This window comes from Corapipo altera, unplaced genomic scaffold (genome assembly GCF_003945725.1).
Source record: "Corapipo altera isolate COAL_440 unplaced genomic scaffold, ASM394572v1 60212, whole genome shotgun sequence".
Taxonomy (NCBI): Eukaryota; Metazoa; Chordata; class Aves; order Passeriformes; family Pipridae; genus Corapipo; species Corapipo altera.
The window spans coordinates 1-7,509 of NW_020886124.1; the positions used below are offsets into that span (position 1 = coordinate 1).

Consider the following 7,509-nt stretch of genomic DNA (forward strand, 5'->3'; position numbering starts at 1 on the left):
GTCAGTGCCTGCCCTCAGTGGGGCCCAGCAATGCTTCAAGGCACTTGCAGTTTGGCTTCTGACTTCTTCAGTAGCTGCTTCAATCTTCTCTCAGTACCTCAAGGATCATGGGCTGGGCTGGAAACACACCGTGGGGCTCATTAAAATGCAGAAATCCCTCAGGATCTCTTTGTCTTCCTTTAATTGTCTTCAAGGCAATTTCAAAACAAGTCTTCAAAATTTGTATTTTTTTTGTTTTAATTAAAGGATAGATATTTTTTAGTTTAGAGGAAAGGTGATAGAGGTGTTCTCCAGGTGATCTTGATGCTGAGTGTCTCCTCAGGAGATCCACACTGACCCTGGATGATCAACCTTGCTCCTCACCCCCCAACCTCACCAGTTCTGACATGGCCTATCTTTGACTGACAGCTGATGCAACTTCAAACACACCGTGGGACTCATTAAAACACTGAAAAACAAATTATTTCCCTTCCTTTAATTGTCTTCAAGTCTTCAAGACTTCTACTAATTGGACTTGTTTTGTAGTTTAGTTAATGAAGAAGATTTTAAACTGGAAGTCACGAAAAATATATATTTTTTCATGAAAGGGAATGATTTACACAGAGCCTTGGGATGCAAGAGGGTCAGGGTGCAAAGGATTTGGATCCAAAGACAAGGGGGCAAAAGAGATTAGTACGACGTAATCACTGACCAGCTTAACAGTTATCAAGTGATTTAATAGCATGTGCTATAATTTTAACAGTGACGGAATTAGAGATTCACAATAACAACCTTCACACCACAGTCAATTCACACCCAGGCAGAGATGTGTGGACACATCAAGAGCTGGGTGTGCAAAGGTCCCTCTCCACAATTCTCCTTGTTTTCAGGGAAACACTCCCCAAATCCCTTTGTGTTTCCCACCAGACAAGGGTCACAGCTGGAGGAGTGTTTGTGGAGGGGGATCAGAATTGTCCTGGGCATCAGGGAGGGTCTTTGGAGTGTTGCAAACTGGAGGGTTCCCGAGCTGGGAGAGGCTGCCAGAGGTGTCCCACTGAGAGGGAGGTGCTGGGGAGCTGCCAGGGCCTCCCTCAGCCCTGCTGGCTGTGGGCTCCCAAGGGGACTGGCTTTAGTTATGTGCTGAATTTCCATCCTGGTGTCAGGAATGACTGGAGTTTCTAAACTATTTGGGAATTCTATCCAAACTGTTCCATTTGGGCTACAATTCAGGCAGGGAATGTTCCAAGGCTTTCATGGGATGACTGATTATCCTGTGTTCTCCAGCTGTTCCACTCCGGATTGTTCCCACCTGTATCATCCAGGAGCACCTGGTCCAGTCCAGGGACACTTCCCCACACCCTGGTCCAGTCCAGGGGCTCTTCATTGCTCAGCTGGTTTGGTCAAGGCTAGTCAGGAGCTCCTGAGATCATACTTATAAGAAGGATGGGGACAGACTTAGTTGTAATAAGACAAGTGATAATGGCTTTCAACTAAAGAAAGAGCAGATTTGAATTAGATATGATGAAGAAATTTTTTACACTGAAGGACAGGCTGTGACTGTAAGACCATATGTCACTCCTGCCCCTCTAACTCTGGGGGGAAGGGATTGTCTGGCTCAATGGGGAGTTAAAATTACCACGGATTTTTAACTGGGGCCACTGTGCTTTTGCAGGGCGATAAACAGTCTACATTGGCACTTACATGGTTAACTGACACTCCAGTGTGGGTACCTCAGTGGCCTCTGTCCAGAGAAAAGTTACAGGCCCTGCAGGATCTGGTCCAAGAGCAATTGTCTGCTGGCCACATTGAGCCGTCATTCAGTCCCTGGAACACACCTGTTTTTGTTATACAAAAGAAATCCGGGAAATGGAGATTTTTACAGCATTTAAGAAAAGTCAGTACTGTAATGGCACCGATGGGAGCTGTACAGACAGGACTCCCATCACCCACAATGATACCCCTCGACTGACCGATAACAGGAATTGATCTGAAAGATTGTTTTTTTACCATTCCTCTAGCTGAGGCTGAGAAAGAAAAATTTACTTTTACAGTACCCTCTGTCAATAATGCAGAACCTGCAAAGCGATATCAGTGGAAGGTTTTGCCACAGGGGATGAAAAATTCACCCACTATTTGCCAGTGGTATGTTGCAAAGGCTTTAACTCCTGTGAGAATCCAGTTCCTGAAATGTTACTGTTTCCATTTTATGGATGATATTCTGTTCTCAGCTGAGCAAAGAGAAACATTGTCTGCGGTTGCAAATGCAGCTAAAGAATCACTTCAATCTTTTGGCCTTGTCATTGCACCAGAGAAAACACAAACTGCAGAACCTTGGAAATATCTGGGCCTCCTTGTCACTAAAAGAACAGTAAGACCTCAGCCTATTCAGTTACAATTACCTATCAATACCCTAACCGATGTTCAAAAATTAGCAGGTTTGTTAAAATTAGCCAGCCCCAGTTAAAAATCCGTGGTAATTTTAACTCCCCGTTGAGCCAGACAATCCCTTCCCCACAGAGTTAGAGGGTCAGGAGTGACATATGGTCTTACAGTCACAGCCATGTCAGAACTGGTGAGGTTGGGGGGTGAGGAGCAACATTGATCATCCAGGGTCAGTGTGGATCTCCTGAGGAGACACTCAGCATCAAGATCACTTGGAGAACACCTCTATCACCTCTTCTCTGAACTAAAAAATAGCCATCATTGAATTAAAAAATAAGTACAAATTTTGAAGACTTGTTTTGAAATTGCCTTGAAGACAATTAAAGGAAGACAAAGAAATCCTGAGGGATTTCTGCATTTTAATGAGCCCCATGGTGTGTTTGCAGCCCAGCCCATGACCCTGAGGTACTGAGAGAAGATTGAAGCAGCTGCTGAAGAAGTCAGAAGCCAGTCTCCAAGTGCCTTGAAGCATTGCTGGGCCCCACTGAGGGCAGGCACTGACAAAGCCTCCCCAGGGACTCCTTGGAGCAGCTCCTTGGAGGCCAGGAGTGCAGGCAGACAAAGGCTCTGGGCAGGCCCCTGCAATGCTGAGCAAAGCCTGCCTTGGTTTTGTGGAGCACAAAGGCCAAGGCCTGAGCCCCAGGCCCTGACCCAGCAGATCCTGTCCCTCCCGGCTGGCTCAGGGCTGTTTGGGGGGCACTGGGATGGGAGGGGGAGGAACAACAAAGGCCCAAAACTGGGCACCCCCTGCCAGGCTGCTGAGGGAGGGGTGAGGCAGAAATCAAGGGCAGAACCTGCCAGGCAAGTTGCTTGTGGTGGCCTGAGTGGCAGAGGCAGCTGCCAGAGGCAAGGGGACAAAGGCCTGGGTGCCTTTGGGCCTTGCAGCCCTGCCAGAGCCCTTGGCCATCTCTCCTGCAGGCTGTCCTGCCTTGGCCCTGCTGCTGCTCTGGCCTTGCAGGCTGCACACCCCCCTCCTGCTTTCCCATCCCCCTCCCAGCAGCATTTCTACACCCTCCCTGATGTCTCTGCACCAGCTCTGGCTGTTCCCTGCAACACAAAGCCATGGGCTGACCTTTCTAGGTGACCTCTTGCACCACTAGGGTCCGCTTTGAGTGACATTTCTTTTACCTCACATTCAGTGTGAACCTCCCATGCAACTCTTTGTGGAGATTTCATTCTATTTCCAATACAGAGAAAAGCTCCATCCTGTCAGGTCTCCTCTAGACCCTCTCCAGTTCTTCCTCATTCCTCCAGAATGGGGAACCTCACAGACAGACAGACCAGTCCAGATGTGGTGACCCAAGGGCTGAGTCCAGGGGGGTGACAACTCCCTTGTCTGGGTGCCCACACTCCCCCCAAGGCAGCCCCATGTGCAGTTGGCCTTAAATCAAGGGGCCATTCTGATTCTTTGGAAAGTCATGGAATCAAGTGGCACCGTGACACTGCAGGACCTCATGGAACCAAAGGAATGCAGGGATACTGTGGAATCTCATGGAACCAAGGGCCCATTGTGACAAGGGCCCATTCCATGACTCTTTGGAACAAAAGGAACTCTGAGACATCTCAGAACCCCATGGAACAAAGGGACCACTGTGACACTGAAGAGTCTCATGGTACTCACTGTGCCTCCCCAGAACTCCATGGAATCAAGCAGAGTCGCTGCCTCCCCCCGCCGCCGCACGGACCGGAGTCGCCGGCTCTGCCCCACTTGGACACCTCTGGAGTCAGCGTGTTCTTGGGCAACACAACTGATCTCAGACCAGAGAGTTTCCCAGATTTTGCTTTACTCCATTTTACCGTGGTTTTCTTTTTTGTTCTTTGTTCATTCAGAGGGAAAAGGGGGAAGGGAGGCACGTGTTGATCTATGTTTTTATCTATTTACAAACGGGGTTGGGTCAGGGGGGGAAAGAGGAGGCCATTTCTCTCTCTGCTGTTACTTTGAACTGTTCTCTTGGTATTGTTGTTTTTGCTGCTATATTTCTCATCAGTAAACTCTTATGTTTTCACTTATACCTCCTTGTATTTTGTCTCCCTGTATTGGTGGGGAATAAAAGAGGAGTGAATTTATTTTATTGGAGTTCCTGCTCTAATGTGTCTTTAAACCAGGGGTTGCTCAAGAGCTCCCTGAAATTTGGTATCATCCACAAAGGACTTGAAAATGCATTTTGTCCCAATGTACCAAGAGATAATAAAGATGTTCTACAGTGGTGTTCAAGGACTGATCACTGAGGGATTTCACCAGGAAGTTGCTGCCAAGGGGACTTTGTACCATGAATTTGATTTGACCCTCTTCATTCAGCCAACTTCCCACCCACCACATCTTCCACTTCTTCAGTCCAGCTCTCACCAATCTGACCATAAGGAGACCACAGGAGACCATGTCAAGGGCCTTGATTAAATCTGGGCACACAACATCCCCTTCTTTTCCCTCTCAAAGAGATTCTGCAATCCCTGCCTTGTCCTTCTCGTGCCTGGCAATGGCTGCAGGAGGACTTGCCATATCCCCTTCCCTGCTGAGCCTGAGCAACCTGGAACTCTGCCAACCATCCTTGCTGCCCTGTTTGCAGACTGGTTCCATGTCTGCCTTTGCCAAGGCCCCAGGAAGCTCTGGAATGGTTCTGGCCTTTCCAAGGGTTTGGGAGAGGTCTCCCAGTGACACTGTCCAGCCTTCTCAATAGCCCTGACACCAAAACCTTTTCCATAGCCCGCACTTCCAGAGGAGTGCCCAGGACACAACACAGGTTGTCCTGGTGGTTCTGGAGAATGAGTTGGGATTTCTTCCTCGAGGCCAACCCCTCCAATTGGATTTGAGTGCAGCTGAAAGGTTTGCTCAGCATTTTCCCCGGTGCCTCCCTGCCCTGAAGGTTTCTGGCCATCAGGCTGGAACTGAGGGGGTTGGGCAGGTGCCTGAGGAGGGGGTAGAACAAGGGCTGTGTCCAACTGTGCCAGGAGGGCTGTGCTGGGCAAGGAGGAGGAGGCTGCAGAAAACAGTGGTACTGGGGAGGGGAGAGGAGCAACTGGAGAGACCTTGTGCCTGCCCACGCTGGGCAGGAGCTGCCCCAGGATGGCAGCTCTGAAGCACTCCCAGGATGTCCCTATGAACAGGAGGGGAAGACTGGATCTGAAAATGAAACCTGGAAAGCAGAGAGCAGGAGTGTCGTGGTGACACTGCAGGAGAGTTCCAGCCCTGGAGCACAGTCAGAGAAGAAGTGACCCAGTGCATGCAGTGGCCTCAGAAGATGCCACAGCATCCTGGAGATGCTGGAAGGGAGCCCAGCTCTACTTCACAAGTTCCCAGGGCCTGTCCCTGCCTGTGCTCCAAGGGCTTCCAGCCCCCAGGACTGTGCTCAGAGAGCACTCAGGCCTTACAGCGAGAAAGGGGCTCAGGAGGACAGTGTGGAAGTGGCAAGAGAGCAGCTCTGCAAAGACCAAGCCCTGTTGCTCCCTGGCAGTGCTGCCGGGCTGGGATTATTGTCCCCTTCCCGTTTGCAAATACACCCTGTCCTGCAGTGTGCTGTCCTTTAGGAACATCTAAGAAGAAGGGTCTTGGGCAAAGAAGGCACTGCAGTGTCCTTTATTTTGTTTAAATACTCAGAGAGCACAATTCATCATTTATACAGTCTCAGGGTTAAGATCAAAAAGTGGACAGTAATTTAGAGAGGGCAGATGCATAATAATATTTAATTTCACAGAAAATTACTGCAAGAAGAACCCGATGATCTCCACGAGAAACCTGAGCAGGAAGGCTGGGCCATTAAGGAGTCCCATTCTGAATGCTACACACCAGAAAACAGGTACTTTATTGCTCCAGAAAAGCATCCAGTCATCATTTTCCTCAGGGCATCCTTGAGCTCTTGATTCCTCAGGCTGTAGATGAAGGGGTTCAGTGCTGGAGGCACCACTGAGTACAGAACCGAAACAATCAGATCCAGAGATGGGGAGGAGATGGAGGGAGGTTTCAGGTGGGCAAATATACCAGTGCTGGCAAAGAGGGAGACAACGGTCAGGTGAGGGAGGCACGTGGAAAAGGCTTTGTGCCTTCCCTGCTGAGAGGGGATCCTCAGCACAGCCCTGAAGATCTGCACATAGGAGAAAACAATGAAAATGAAACACCCAAATCCCAAACAGACACTAACCCCAATGAGCCCAATTTCCCTGAGGTAGCCTGAGTGTGAGCAGGAGAGCTTGAGGATGTGTGGGATTTCACAGAAGTACTGACCCAGGGCATTGCCCTGGCACAGGGGCAGGGAAAATGTACTGGCTGTGTGCAGCAGAGCAGTGAGAAAGCCAGTGGCCCAGGCAGCTGCTGCCATGTGGGCACAAGCTCTGCTGCCCAGGAGGGTCCCGTAGTGCAGGGGTTTGCAGATGGCAACGTAGCGGTCGTAGCACATGATGGTGAGGAGGGAAAACTCTGTTCCAAGGAAGAAGAAGAAGAAAAAGGTCTGTGCAGCACATCCCATGTAGGAGATGGTTGTGGTGTTTTGGAGGGAATTGTGCATGGCTTTGGGGACAGTGGTGCAGATGCAGCCCAGGTCTGTGAGGGAGAGGTTGAGCAGGAAGAAGCCCATGGGGGTGTGCAGGTGGTGGTCGCAGGCTACGGCGCTGAGGATGAGGCCGTTGGCCAGGAGGGCAGCCAGGGAGATGGCCAGGAAGAGCCAGAAGTGCAGGAGCTGCAGCTCCCACCTGTCTGCAAATGCCAGGAGGAGGAAGTGGGTGAGGGAGCTGCTGTTGGGCATTTGCTGCTATTTAGCACAGGATCTGGTCAAAAAAGGAGAAGACAGGGAACAATTAAGACAGACCTCTGTGAAAAAGCCACTTCATTGCTACAAGAAATCAATGTGTCAAATGTCACCAAATGCACTGCCAAGGAGTCAGGTTTGCTCTACTGCGGTGGGACTTGGAATTTTTTGGTAGAGCTCTCACACACCCAAGGAATGTCAGATGTAAGAGACCTTGAATACAAAAGTTCCATCATTACAGTAATGACTCAGAAGAGCTGGGGCTTCAGATCAGAAGCTTAGTCTGAGCTTAGAATAATTGTACCTGTGTTTTCCATTTTTACCATCACACCTGGGAAAGTTCTTTTCC

General features: G+C 49.7%; 1 pseudogene; it reads right to left on the reverse strand.

Annotated features, from left to right (window-relative positions):
- Window positions 1–6,117: 6,117 nt before the first annotated feature.
- Window positions 6,118–7,157, reverse strand: LOC113941027 (annotated as a pseudogene).
- Window positions 7,158–7,509: the final 352 nt, after the last annotated feature.